Source organism: Panthera tigris, chromosome A2 (assembly GCF_018350195.1).
Source record: "Panthera tigris isolate Pti1 chromosome A2, P.tigris_Pti1_mat1.1, whole genome shotgun sequence".
Classification (NCBI taxonomy): Eukaryota; Metazoa; Chordata; class Mammalia; order Carnivora; family Felidae; genus Panthera; species Panthera tigris.
Genome location: NC_056661.1, coordinates 166,860,522 through 166,875,286, shown reverse-complemented (window position 1 = coordinate 166,875,286; position 14,765 = coordinate 166,860,522). Strand labels below are relative to the sequence as shown.

Genomic DNA, 14,765 nt, shown 5'->3' with positions numbered 1-14,765 from the left:
ATCCCTCATGGTTGACATCCCTGGTGGTTAGGACATCGCTGGTGGTTAGGACATCCCTCATGGTTGACATCCCTGGTGGTTAGGACATCGCTGGTGGTTAGGACATCCCTTGTGGTTAGGACATTCCTAGTGGTTAGGACATCCCTTGTGGTTTAGGACATCCCTCGTGGTTAGGACTTTCCTGGTGGTTAGGACATCCCTGGTATTTAGGACATTCCTGGTGGTTAGGACATCCCTGGTGGTTAGGACATCCCTCATGGTTGACATCCCTGGTGGTTTAGGACATCCTGGTAGTTAGGATATTCCTGGTGGTTTAGGACATCCCTCATGGTTAGGACATCCCTTGTGGTTAGGACATCGCTGATGGTTAGGACATCCCTCATGGTTGACATCCCTGGTAGTTAGGACATCGCTGGTGGTTAGGACATCTCTCATGGTTAGGACATCCTTTGTGGTTTAGGACATCCCTGGTGGTTAGGACATTCCAGATGGTTAGGACATCCCTGGTAGTTAGGACATTCCTGGTGCTTAGGACATCCCTCATGGTTGACATCCCTGGTGGTTAGGACATCCCTGGTGGTTTAGGACATCCCTCATGGTTAGGACATCCCTGGTGGTTAGGACATTCCAGATGGTTAGGACATCCTGGGTGATGAGGTAGGACATCCTAGGTGGTTATCTTGGTGTAGGATTTATTTCCTGTGTAATAATGAAATTATGGTTTTTGTGTTGTGGGCTGCAGTCACTTATGATGTATTTCACAGTAACAGCATCATCTGCTTTTTTGGAGAAATGCATTTCACAACCTTGGTTTCAAAATACTATTTTTAAAAAATGTGTCTGGTTGACTTACAAGAAAGCTTTAGGGAGTAACCAAAACAACTGTGGAAATATGGGGACAACCACAAGGGAGGCAATGGGAGAGATCTTAGCCAGGTAGGAAGTCACCAGATGGTGATGAGGGAGTCTGTGTGTTCTCATTGTAGCTCTCCCAAAGTTCTTGTTAAAGTTTCTGAACCTGTTTCCTCACCTCTGAAACTCAGAATTTAAGCAAGGCTGACAGCTCTCGTGTCATGTCCCGGGAACCCCAGGTGTCCTTGCACTGGGGTGGAGGCGGGACAGGGTGGAGGCAGCCACATAAAGCCTCAGAGACCTTCCACATTTGCACACCCCCCACCCCGTCCTGCTGAGGTTTAATGAACACGTGGCCTTTTACCTTTTATTTGTTGAAATAGTGCCCCATAATTTCATTTTAATAGAGTTCCCCTCCATTATTATTTTTAAGTAGGCTCTACACTCCACACTCAGCATGGAGCCCAATGTGGGGCTTGAACTCATGAACCTGCGATCAGGACCTGAGCTGAGACCAAGAGTTGGATGCTGAACAGACTGAGCCCACAGACGCCCCTGCTCTTCCTTATTTTCAAGTGGAGTCAGTTGATGAACGGGCTTCTCAGGATCCTTCTACTCTGCGATGCTCACATTTCTCTGCAGTGTGGTGTGGCTCCCTAGGGCTGACCAGGAGCAGTTCAGATGGGGTCTGGTGACCCCAGATCAGTCCCGTGGCGCTGTGGCAGCCACGGGGCAGCTGCTGGCCCCCGGTAATTAGCTGTCCTGGTCGCCAGCTAAGAGTTTTCCTCCCAGGGCCCGCTTCCGTCGCCTTGGTGTGGTTGGGGCAGAAGACCGCTTGTTCAGGGACCCGGGACCTGGGCGTGTCTGGTTGAGGGGCGGTGGAGAGAGAAAGCACGAGCGCCCATGGACGGCAGACCACCGTCACCCACATCGCCCCTCCTGAAAGCATAACCCCTAAGTGTGGGTCCCGCAAGGTAAGTGCTAAACACACAGACGTCACATGGCAGAAGCCGGACAGGGAAGCTAACTAGATAAATGGGTGGAGAAGGCCGAGCAGCCACGTTAACGCAGCTGCAGTGGGGGCCCCGGGGACAATATTAGGACTGCCCTTCCGGGAGGGGGTGCAGAGGTGCTCAGGAAGGTCTCAACAGTGGAGACGGGGTTGGGTCAGAGGGGGTCCCGTGTGCTCCAGGCGCCGAGGAGCCGGGACGGGCCTTTGGGGGTGACTGCTGCAGGAAGCACACGTGTGGGGAGGGGCCTGCTCACGCCCGCCTCGTGCCCCGTGTCTGTGAGGTTTGTGTGACCCGGTGAGCAGACGGAGCGACCAGCAGGTTCTGTGCCGGGAAGCGCCACGAGCATTCCATTTTCAGAGGCCCTTCTGTGGTGTCTTGGGGGCGAAGAAGGGAAGGGTGGGGCTAGAAAAGGAGAAGCCAGGCAGGAGACCCATAGCGGGAGACCAGTGACCCTGGGGGGCACAGATGCGAGCCTGGACTAGCGCTGGAACTGGAGCCGTGGACAGACGGACACAGGGAATTTTTGAGGGTAAAAATAGTTGGTTTCCACGGCCGATTGGGTCAGAAAGTCAAAAGGATCAGCATAAGCGTAACGACCGTGGCCGTCGCTGGGGCTGTTTGTCACATGTCGTAACGTGGCCCGCGCTCACGGATGTGGGGCTTGGTGGTGGCAGCGATCCGTCCCGCCCACTGTGCACATGGTTTCTGGTGCTCCTTACATGTGGCACGGGCCCCGCTGGAAGACAGTTGGGCCCCTTTGCAGAAACCTGGGACAGAGTCTACAAGATGGACGCGTGACATGACCTTCATCCCAGCATGCGGCATGTCTGAGTCGGTGGGCGTTCCGTGGGCAACAGCGTCCGACAGCCCACGTGAGGGCAGGTGTTAAGAACAGAACAGGCGGTGATCCTCCCTGTGACTTGTTGTGATTTCGCTGCCTCTTCAGGCCTGCAATCCTGTACACCTGCTTACGGTAAATAGGCTCTTGGTTTTGTCTTTAACTGTAGATTTGTTTTCGCTCATGGCGGTGTAAGAACTGTGAACATAAGGAAACCTAAGTTTATGTTTGTGGTTTTTAGTAAGAGTGATGAAGGGATTTTCGTCAATACTAAGCTGTCGGAGAGTCTTGGCCTTTAACCAGGGGCCACGGCAGCTCAGTCCCGCACGACCTGTCTGGGGAGCCTGTCCTGCCCGGGTCTGAGGGGAGTCCCAGCCCCACCCGTCTACTCACCAGCTCACCCTCCTCCGTTGGCTTCCTGTCACATATCAGGCTTCAAAGGAGACGTTCACCAGACCAGGCCACTTTCCCTTAATTTGTGGACGTATGAATTCCAAAATCTCTCGCGTTTTACTTACAAATTAGTATTTGCGGAAATATATCATTAGCAGGGATACAGATTCTATAACTTTGCCTAAATAGGCGCTGCTCCGGATAAAACCATGATGTCTAAATAGCACATAAGCATGTGAGAGCCTGCTAAGCTTCTTCCCCCTCCCGAGCCCTCTGGTTCCTCTAAATCGCTGTCTGTGCCGCCACGACAGACCCCAGCATGCACTGTGCTTGGCGTATAGAAACAGCTGCGTTCACGCAGTGGCCGAGCAGGGCTCAGAGAGGGCTGCTCCCTTCCCAATGCAACTGCCTCTGAAGACCATGCTAATTGTCAGTAACAACCGCTACCTCTGTTACAAAGGGGACTGAAGGCAAAAATGAGACCCGGACAGTCGAAAGAAGCTACGGACCCTCTGCACTGTCTGGCCCGGGCCGCTAGTCTGTGTGGCCTGGCCCTTCCGATCTGTGTGTCAGGTGCCGAACAGAGCCCCCGCTCCACACCGCGAAGCCTTTTCTGAGCGCTTTAGTTTTCGTTCGGTGTTTTACATTTCTGCCTCTGAATCTTACTTGCTGCTGTTGCCCTGGTCATCTGAGTAGGGGACACAGACACACAGGCCATCGTCCTCCCGATGGCTCTGAGTGTGTGTGCACTTCAGCGTAAGTGAGGTTATTTGATGCCCACACTTGCTGTGTAAGTTGTGTTCTTGCAGCTGGACTGGACACGCGGGTCTGCAGGCTGCACGGTTCGGTGTCTGAAAGTCTGACACCATCTCCCAGTGCGGTGGCCACGGGGGACTAGCAGCCTTGAGGTCTGCGGGAGTAAGCGGCTGGTGCACTCTCTCAAGGGAGGGTTGAGAACAAAAGCCAATCCAAGCATATTGTACCTTAAGGATCTTTGCCTGCGTTTCTTAAATATTAAAAATATTCTTCGGGCAGGTGTCAGATAAGGGGGCAGGTGAGGGTGTGGCCGGTTGCACTGCTGTTCTGCCCACCAGTCCAATCACCACCTGCCAGGCTGACGACTCTCAGTGCGGGGTGGGTGGGGCGCCTCTGCCTCTTCTGGAATTGCGGCTTTCTCCTCTGGGCTGCGAACTGCCAGACCTCTGTTGCACGCAGAGGTCGCCCTCCCCACCCAGGGCTGGGTGCGTCTTTCCTCCTGCCCGCAGACGCAGGGCCCTGAACTGCATCCCTGGGGGGCATGTCACTGCACACCCTGTCACCCCGACTGGGAGGAGGACGTGTAGTCTCATGGGACAGTCACAAAGCCGCACAGCCACCACCAGAGCGAGCAGGTGCCCTGTGGCGCCCAAACCCCACTAATGCTTTGTGTTCTTGCTCTGTTCCTGTTCTGTTGGTAGGTAACGTCTGTTGTTTATTGAGCACCTACTGTGTAACGTTTGTCTAAGTGCAGCGGCAGGAATGAAGAAAGCGGTGGAAAGTCACCTGGGTGAACGTGCAGAGAGCGGCCAGGTCGCTGAGCATCGGTCCCTGGGGCCCCTCAGCCCTCGACCCTGCAAGAGGTCTCATCCCCCTTGTGGTCCTGAGGACATCTGCCCTCCTGTTACCCACTTGTCACCGTCTCCTTAGCCTCTGCTTCACAGGCAGGCACTCCCTGGGGCACAGGTGGGCGCTCCCCCGGGCGTCTTCCTGCCGTCCACCTGAGGAGGCACGTCTGGCCTGGCTCGCAGATGCTGGTGGGCAGGAAGCAGCCTGCAGGGCGTGTCTGCGTGCTGCTCGGATGCTGGTCCGAGTCCTGTCCTCACGGCCTTTTCAAGGGCCACTGGCAATCTTTCGGCAACTAAAGAGCATCAGAGGCGTATGTTTCACCAGAAACCTTTAAACCACGGAGCCGATGGGGTGTCTCAGCCGGGCGGGCTGCTCCGTGTAGTCAGCTGTCCCTTTCATTGATCTGCTTCTTGGAACGAACTGACCGGTCGTTTGCCCGGACTGACCAGTCGGAGCGAGTCGGAGCCCCCCGACCAGGCTCCGCGGGTCTGTCAGTGCCGAGTGGCGGCAGGCCTTCTGCACCCCGTCACCGCCCGGCTTTGCGGGAGCGCACTTGGGCGCTTTGGCAAAGACGAGAAGGGCCCTTTCCCTCCAAGGGGAGCGGAAGATGCCACTGGGCGCGAGCGTTCAGCTGTTCTGTTTGGAGCTGTGGGTTACATCTGCCAGATACGAAGCGCCAGCTGCCTTGCTGGGTGCGTGTGTGCGCGCCTGTGCACACGCGTGTGGGAGTGCCAGGAGTGACTTGGGGAAGACGGTGGCGAGTGGAGGTTGGGGCGCCGAGCGTTCCAAGACAGGCTCAGGCCAAGAACGCACATCCCCCCGAGCGCCAGCTCTGAGGAGGCCTGCGCTCACCCCCAGCCTGGGAAATGCTCCGATCCATTGGTGCGGATCCAGGGCGGTGGGGTGCACCCCGGAGAAGAGAGCCACCCTGCTGTCCTCAGTGCGTGAGTAGGGGGATAGACGGGCCTGTGCGCTTGAAAGGCTCTACCTGGGTCATCTCAAAGTACAACAATTTAAGAGAAATGTAAAAAGAAATGCTAGTTACTAAAAAAAAAAAAATGCACACATCCAAAGGAGAAGAGGAGATCTTCCGAGGCATCTGCAAGCAGCCTGGGCCACGGGCGTGGACACGGGAGTCAGAACTGCCCTCAGGAACCAGGGCACAGTTTTCCACAGCGATGAGCGTATTTAAAATCTGTTCATCAATAACGAGGCACAAGAAGACAGCCGTTGCTTTGGCAGGCGGACCTCAGTTTATCACAGTGTGGTTTGTGCTGTATTTCTCACTTATTAGAGGAGGGGGCCCTCGGTAACTTTCCGTCGATGCCTGGTAAAGAGGCTGTGTCCGCCACAGGTGGGGGTTGCCGGGGGGCGGAGGGGGCCCAGACTCCCGCCCGTGGGCTCCTCTGATCCGCTCCCTGCGGTGGCAAAGATATTGGACAGTCCGGGGGTGGGAACTCTGCTTGCGACGACCGAGGCTCCGTCTCAGGCCACTCGGTTGCTGTAACGGCCCCACAGATGGGTGGCTTATTGGCACAGGCTCGTGTTCCGGAGGCCGGACACTCGAGAACGGGGTGCAGCGTGGTCTGGTGAGGGTCCTCTTCTGGGGCCCGGTGTCCTCACCTGGCAGGAGAGGGCGCCCTGGGGTCTTCCTCATAAGGGCACCAGCCCCATTTAGGAAGCCCGACCCTCGTGACCTAATCGCCCCCAAGGCCTCGCCTCCTACTACCTAAAGCTCTGGGTCAGGATTTCAAACATCCAGACCACTCCTGAGGTCCAGGCCGTGGGTCTACTTTTTCTTCCCATTTTTGTAAGTTTCCCTGCCCTGGGCGTGTTGAGGAAGCAAATCTGAACCGTGACAGTCGTTTAAGCCAGATGGCGTGGGTGCCAATCCTTGGTGATCCTCGCAGGCGGGCTTCATCTCCCTCCGCTCACTGAAGCCCTCAGGGGCCGATGGGACGAAGGCGAGAGGGCTCCTTGGGTTCACACCACGCCTGCCTAAGGGCCCACCACAGAGGCCTTTGCACAGGAGGTGTGCCGTGAGGACGGCAGGGTTCGGGGCGGCACGGGAAGCGCGTCGCCACCCGTGGAGTGAGCACGGGGCGAGAGGGAGCCCCCGCCGTCACGTCACGCGCGTTCGTGCCAGAGCACACTCCCCTCGCGGGGTCTGCCGGCGCTTCTCCGGGCTTCCCGGGACCCGTCCGCCCCACGGAGCTGCCGTGCGTGGTGGCGCGCAGCCCAGGGCAGGGGGCACAGACCCCCGGCCTCCCCAGGTCTCTGGGGGACCTGGCGAGATCACCTCACGTGGGCTTCAACACCGTCTTCAAAACAGAGGTTGGCAGATTCTGGCCCATGAACCAGCCACCTGCTCTCGTAAATGAAGTTTTATGGGAAATAAGGTTACCAGAAGTACGCGTTTGCCAGGGCTGCGGTAACAGGATGCCAGACTGGGTGGACCGACCAAGAGCAGCTTGTTTTCTCACAACTCGGAAGGCCGGGCGTCCAAAATCACAGCGTTGTCAGCACTGGCTCGTCCTGAGGCCACTCTCCTTGGCGTGTGGGCCTCCCTCTTCTCTGTCCTCACATGGTCTTTTCTCTGTGTGTCCACGTCTCCTCGGCTCACGAGGACACCAGTCGGATCGGATCAGGGCCCGCTCTGAGCGCCTCATTTTACCGTAATCGCCTCTGCAGAGACCCTATATCCAAGTACAGTCACGTTCCGGTATGTCGGAGTGTAGGGCTTCAGCATTTGAATTTTGGGTTGGCAGGGGACACGATTCAGCCCATGACACCAGATTTAGCAAATTAAAATACAGGACGCCAATTAAGTTAAATTTCACACAAATGGCAGGTTCTGCATAGAATATACTTATCTTAAAAAATTATTTCTTATTCACATGAAATTGTGATTTATCTGGAAATGCCCTTTTATTTTCAGCCCTGATTACAACATAGTTCTCTCTCGTGCACATTTTGCCTCCGTTTTCATGCCGCAGTGACCAAGTTGAATGGCGAAGGCTACCCCAATTCCTTTGAAAGTTCACATGAAAAATTAGCCACCACCTTGGGAAGCAAGAATATGGAACTTGAAATGACTTCTAAGGACCAGGGTTTGCGTTCAGAACCCACAGCGGTGTAATGAGTGTGTGTTAACTTAAAACCTCTGAAGACCCGCCACCGAGGAACTGGGGTAGGGGCTGGGAGTTTACCTTCTCCATCAGTTTCAAGTATATGTCCTCCGGTTTCCCGTAAGCACTTCCTAACGTTCTCTTTCTTTAATGTACGTACTTGGTTTTGACCAACATCGTTGCTTAGGTTTCTCGTCTTGTCCACTGGCGATTATCTCAGTTTCTTTCTCTCTTTATTTCCCTTCTTACTTGCTGTTTTCATTGAAGGTGTTTGTTTAAACTTGTTTTCTGTTGTGATTACTGTGGCATGGATCCCATCCAGCTCTATCCTAACACCTGCTGTGTTCTGACAAAGTAAATACAAGCATTTAAAACCTGAGAAGCCGAAGGGTGTCAACAAATTGGAGGAAATTTAGAGAAAAGCACAGAAATAGTTAAGAAGCTGGAGGATTTTTTTTTTTTTTTTTTTTTTTTTTTTTTTGCCAGGAAAGTGTAAATGAGCTAAGCGCATTTGCCTTAGCAAAGAGGTGACAGCGGCGGGGAAGAACCACCGCCAAGAATTTTCAGTGTGGCAATCCCAAGGAGAGAATTATTTTAGGTTTGCAGAGCGAATTTAATTACCATGAGAGAAAGGAGCTGATTGACCAGATGTCAATGGAGGAAAAGCCTTCCATGTGAAGTTGGGCTCAGTGGAGGGGTAGGGGGAGAACGAGACCGATGGCCACCCACACCCCAAGACGCAGCAGGAAGTGAGGTCAAGGGTGGGGAAGGAGGGTAATTGTGTGTTGAGAGTGAGCCTACTCACCGTCAGTCCTCGGCGGCCTCCTCTTGGACTTGGCGTCCGTACAGTCGCCCTCCCCTCCCCCCATGCCTGTCTCCACTCCTAATCCCCTTCGAGTGTCTGCTTCTCCCATAATCCTCAGGACGCTGGCCAGGCAGGGCTTGGGAACCTCGTCAGCCACGTCAGAAGTCGCCACGCCACGCTGATTCACCTCCACAGTGGTCGTGGGTCCCATCCCAGCCCCTTGACTGCCGACTGCATCTCCAGTGTGGGCCTCAGTCACGGGCAGACGCCTGTCCTCCACCAAGCCCGCTAATTCTGGAAGAAAAAGAGGGTGTGGGGACGGACGGGGAAGGTCTGAGGGACACAGCCCCACCGGGCGTCTGCAGCTCAGGGGTCAGGAGGGTCAAGCAGTGCAGTCAACGTCTCCCCCAGAAGCCACTGGAGACCCACGCACACCAGGGTGTGCTCCACAGGTGTGGCCCGATGTTCTCTTTTTAACCAGTGTCTTAAATAGCCGAGTAAGCTGAAGTGTGAGGCAGGAGACACATTTATTGAGGCACCATTGACAGATCGTAATACGGGCACGGCGTGCATGGCAATGACTTGGTATGCCTGTGTGCTCTGGGAGGGTCCCCAAAGCCAGGTTAGTCGTCCGCCCGTCACCTCTGATGGAAGCCCCCAGTTAGGGCTCCCACAAGGACGCGGGCCTGACTGAGGGACGGACGGGTCGCTGCTCTCACCCACTCTTCTTCGCTGCTGGTTGGTTTCTTGATTACTGTCTGTGCATTTTGACTTGAACTTAAGCAGAATTGGGGCAGTTAATACAGAAATGGGAAAACGAACATAAGCTCTTAAAGGGGCGTTTTAAAAGCAAACCTGAGCCCAGATGTGACCACACCCCTTCCAGAACTGCTTCTGTGGGCCCAGACTTGGACGCTTCACGTACAGAGTTAGCGGGCAGCGCCTGTCTTTCCTTCAGCGCAGCAATGAGACCGAGGCCCTGGGTGGCCTGGACCCAGTGCGCCCCCACCCCACAGAGGTCCTCACCCCGTGCCCCTCCTAGTCACCTGGGCACTAAGTAAATGAGACTCTTAGGACATGTCTGGTCTCCCTCGACCAGAAGATGGCCTCTGTTTGATGTGCCCTGGTTGCGAAAATCAACTGTCCATAATTATCACGACCCTTTTCTTCAAGGAGCTCACTTGTTCTGAGTTAGTTTTCAGAATGTGCTGGTGTTCCTTTGCAAACATTCTTGTATAATTTTAAAGCAAAGAAGCACCAAGAAGCATCATCCTGCCCTTTGCCATAGTGTTTGTTAACATTATTAATCTGATTTAAGTGGAAATTATCCTTTATATTGCTTCCCACATATACACACTTTTTTCTCTTTAAAACGGAAGGCTATGTACCAAATGCTGTGTTTTCCTTTCCTGCAAAGGCGAATGGGGCTGTTTTAACACAGATTAGTGGAGGTGCAATAGCCGAGCTCTGTAGGTGGTGAGACTCGGTTATCATTTGTATGATTAGTTTCACCTTGTAGCTGTGTCTCCGAAAATGCAATTAACAGTTTCATATTCAGCATAGCTAGCTTTTATTCCTGCCGCATGCGGCGCGACATTTGCATCATAAAAAAAACTAATTGGTAAACACAGTCTTGCCAGCTTCTCTGCAATCCACCCAATTCTCTTCCTGTTAATTGGCTCAGCTCCAACACACACGGGATAGAATTTCAAAGGACGCCGCAGATTGGGACGCCTTGGAGCACTTGTGTTTCACAGAACCGACTCCAAGGAGGCTGGGGAAAATATTTTAAATTAATGCTGAACGCAGGCATCGCTCTGTCCAGGCGTTGCCACGGAAACCATTCTGTCTGCTGATGTGATGGGGGTGCGTGTGTCCACTGGGATCCGTCCCTGATGACCTTCAGAGAGGCGGTGGGCCGCAAGGACCCCCTGCCCCGGGGTGGGGGGGGGAGGAGGCCCAGCCGTGGCGCCTGGATCTCCCTTTGTGTCACCGGCCCACCCCCCCACCCCCCAGCCCTTCCGAGCGCCTTGCCCCGGCGCCCCGTGTGCGCGCCCAGGGGAGCAGCGCCGCGAGGTCACACATCCCCCTCGAGAGGCCCGAGAGGGCCCCGTCTGGGGACACGGGGAGGCCTGCCCCTTCTCTGCGTCGAAACGTCACGACACAGCCCCTCCCGCGCCTCCCCGCCCAGCCGCCTCCTCTCCGCCTTCCCCTCTTCCGAACACTCAAAATAGGCAGACGGTGCCTTACAGAGAAGCATCGTTTTCCTCGGAGAAAAATCGGTGACCTCCGATTTGCTGCGTTTTGGCTTGAATAAAAAAGTTCTTGGAAGAGGTTATTACCCCTAGAGCGAAGGAAACCGTGCCGTCCGCGCGGGGATCCTGCAGACGCTTCGAGGCGGAAGGGCTGTGTAGACGAGGCTCCATCCAACGGCCAGTCCACGAGACCCACGAGGGAGGGGGTGGAGCTTGTCCCCTGATGTGAATGACGTTTCATTAGCCAGACTGTTTCCCTTCTTGTCCCTCGCCTTCCCTCCTCTCCCTCCCCGCGCCCCCCCCCCCCACCTTGTCCCCCTGGATCCTAGGCTCTGTACCTTTTTATCTCAGTTCCCACCTCTGATGAACAGATGCTTTTATCCAGTGTTTCACATGGGGACTGTCAGACAACTGTAACAGACAGACACATTTATAATCTGTTTTGAACTCCCATAAACAGCTATTTGCTTAACTGACAGAAAATAAATATCTCATATGTTGTCTGCTAGTGGCGAAAAACAGCTCTTTTTAGTTAAAAATTAACAAAACGAGCCACTGGTAAGTAAAGAGAAAATGGCAATGCTTTCTCTAAAATTGGATTCCAAATATGTACATGGTGGGGGGGGGGGTGGACCAGGAACAGGTATGTGTTTGTACCTGTCCTCAGCAGGTAAGAGTAAAACAAAATGTGAAATGGGGCCGGATTGTGCTGGACACAGAAGTGGGACAGACTTCCAAACTGAGAGCAAGCAGGTGCTTGTGCCTGGGGTGGTGCCCTGCACCTTTCCTTCAACCCTCACCCTAGGGACACATGCTTCGTGCTTCAGTCAAGAGCCCCTGACGCTTTTGCCACAAGTTATCTAAAAGTATCTTGAATTTCTTTTTTTTTTTAAATCAGGAATTTGTTCATTTAGGATTTTAGGTCACAAACAAAACGAATAAACAGAAAACAATAACAAACGGAGAAAAGGTAACAGAAGATATTATGGCTTAGAGAAGCTCAAAGATAGACAAGGAAGCAATTAGATCCACACGGAACAGGAATGAGGCAAGATTGGCGCCCGGCTGGCCCGCGAGGAAAGGTCAGCTAACCTCCCAGGCTCCTTGGGCCATTGCAGCTAGAATTGTTTTCCTCTGCTCTGCCTAAGCCTCCCTTTTCAATCATCTGCCTTTCTCTGTGGGATTTGCAAGATAAAAGGGAAGAAAAAAGAGAAACAAATGAGAGAGGAAGCAGGGAAGAAAGATATTCTGGAGAGTGCGCTTAAAAATTAGGAACTGAAAGTAAATTTCTGAATTAAAGAAGACTTTGCATCCTTGTTTTGGAGCAAAGGAAAAGATAGACGGATAGAGGTCAAGGACGGTTGATGGGTGAGTGGACGGATGCGCAGAGCATGTTCATGGTGGCCAGCACCCTGCCTAATGGAATGGCATCTTGGCAACTTGCCTAATTTGCTAACAAGGAGACTGGCTGAGAAGAGAAGGCATAAGGTGAGGATTCTGCCCTAGAAATTCAGAGAACAAAGTGTTTTCTTCAAGGAATGTGCTATTCAGCCGATGAGAGCCTTGATGTGAGCAGGAGAAAGCTGGTCCCAGGTATGGGAGGTAGCATTAGTTCTCTTTCATGGCTAGGTTTTTGCCAGTCACGTAGATTATTTCTTCCCATCCAGTGGAGAAACTCTTGGGGAATGACAGACCCAGATCTCCACTGTGAGCATCATGCCTTTTTAAAAAACTTTTATTTATTTTATTTTTTAAATTTACATCCAAGTTAGTTAGCATACAGTGCAACGCAGATTTCAGGAGTAGATTCCTTAATGCCCCTTACCCACAAAGCCCATCCCCCCTCCCACAACCCTCCAGCAACCCTCTGTTTGTTCTCCATATTTAAGAGTCTCTTATGTTTTCGTCCCCCTCCGTTTTTATATTATTTTTGCTTCCCTTTATGTTCATCTGTTTTGTACATTAAAGTCCTCATATGAGTGAAGTCACATATTTGTCTTTCTCTAATTTCGCTTAGCATAATACCCTCCAGTTCCATCCACATAGTTGCAAATGGCAAGATTTCATTCTTTTTGATTGCCGAGTAATACTCCATTGTATGTATATACCATATCTTCTTTACCTGTTTATCCACCAATGAATATTTGGGCTCTTTCCATACTTTGGCTATTGTCGATAGTGCTGCTATAAACATGGGGGTGAATGTGTCCCTGTATCCCGTGGATAAATACCTAGTAGTGCCATTGCTGGGTCATAGGGTAGTTCTATTTTTAGTTTTTCGAGGAACCTCCATACTGTTTTCCAGAGCGGCTGCACCAGCTTGCATTCCCACCAACAATGCAAAAGAGATCCTCTTTCTCCGCATCCTCGCCAACATCTGTTGTTGCCTGAGTTGTTAATGTGAGCCATTCTGACAGGTGTGAGGTGGTATCTCATTGTGGTTTTGATTTGTATTTCCCTGATGATGAGTGATGTTGAGCATTTTCTCATGTGTCGGTTGGCCATCTGGATGTCTTCTTTGGAGAAGTGTCTATTCATGTCTTCTGCCCATTTCTTCACTGGATTATTTGTTTTTTGGGTGTTGAGTTTGATAAGTTCTTTGTAGATTTTGGATACTAACCCTTTATCTGATATGTCATTTGCAAATATCTTCTCCCATTCTGTCGGTTGCCTTTTAGTTTTGCTGATTGTTTCCTTCGCTGTGCAGATGCTTTTTATTTTGATGAGGTCCCAGTAGTTCATTTTTGCTTCTGTTTCCCTTGCCTCCGGAGACGTGTTGAGTAAGAAGGTGCTGTGGCAGAGGTCAAAGAGGTTTTTGCCTGCTTTCTTCTCGAGGATTTTGATGGCTTCCTGTCTTACATTTAGGTCTTTCATCCATTTTGAGTTTATTTTTGTGTCTGGTGTAAGAAAGTGGTCCAGGTTCATTTTCTGCATGTCGCTGTCCAGTTTTCCCAGCACCACGTGCTGAAGAGACTGTCTTTATTCCATTGGATACTCCTTCCTGCTTTGTCAAAGATTAGTTGGCCATACATTTCTGGGTCCGTTTCTGGGTTCTCTATTCTGTTCCATTGATCTGAGTATCTGCTTTTGTGCCAGGAGCATGCTGTCTTGATGGTTACAACTTTGTAATGCAGCTTGAAGTCTGGGATTGTGATGCCTCCAGCTTTGGTTTTCAAGATTGCTTTGGCTATTTGGGGTCTTTTCTGGTTCCATACAAATGTTAGGATTGTTTTTTCTAGCTCTGTGAAGAATGCTGGTGTTATTTTGATAGTATTGCATCGAATGTGTAGGTTGCTTTGGGTAGTACTCACATTTTAACAATATTTGTTCTTTCGATTCAGGAGCATGGAATGTTTTTCCATTTTTTGGTGTGTCTTCTTCATTTCTTTCATAAGTTTTCTATAGTTTTCAGTGTATAGATTTTCCACCTCTTTGGTTAGAGTTATTCCTAGGTATTTTATGGTTTTTGGTGCAATTGTCAATGGGATCTATTCCTTGATTTCTCTTTGTGTTGCTTCATTGTTGGTGTATAGGAATGCAACCGATTTCCGTGCATTGATTTTATATCCTGCCACTTTGCTGAATTCATGAATCACTTCTAGAAGTTTTTTGGTGGAATCTTTTGGGTTTTCCATATAGAGTATCCTGTCATCTGTGAAGAGTGAAAGTCTGTCCTCCTCCTGGCCAATTTGGGTGCCTTTTATTTCTTTGTGTTGTCTGACTGCTGAGGCCAAGAGTTCCAATACTATGCTGAATAACAATGGCAAGAGTGGACATCCCTGTCTTGTCCCTGACCTTAGGGGGAAGGCTCTCAGTTTTTTCCCATTGAGGATGATATTAGCAGTGGGTCTTTCATATATGGCTTTTATGATCTCA

The 14,765-nt window shown here is 51.7% G+C and overlaps 1 protein-coding gene and 1 long non-coding RNA gene across 12 annotated transcripts in view; one reads left to right on the top strand and one right to left on the bottom strand.

Annotated features, from left to right (window-relative positions):
- PTPRN2 (protein tyrosine phosphatase receptor type N2) overlaps positions 1 to 14,765 on the top strand; it is an 809,627-nt gene that overhangs the window by 418,681 nt on the left and 376,181 nt on the right. The window lies entirely within an intron of this gene.
- Positions 10,188 to 11,331, bottom strand: LOC122235947. The gene is made up of 3 exons (XR_006214104.1): positions 11,228 to 11,331; positions 10,885 to 11,109; positions 10,188 to 10,408 (listed from the first exon to the last, which is right to left on the bottom strand). It is a non-coding gene; the product is annotated as an uncharacterized LOC122235947 (long non-coding RNA).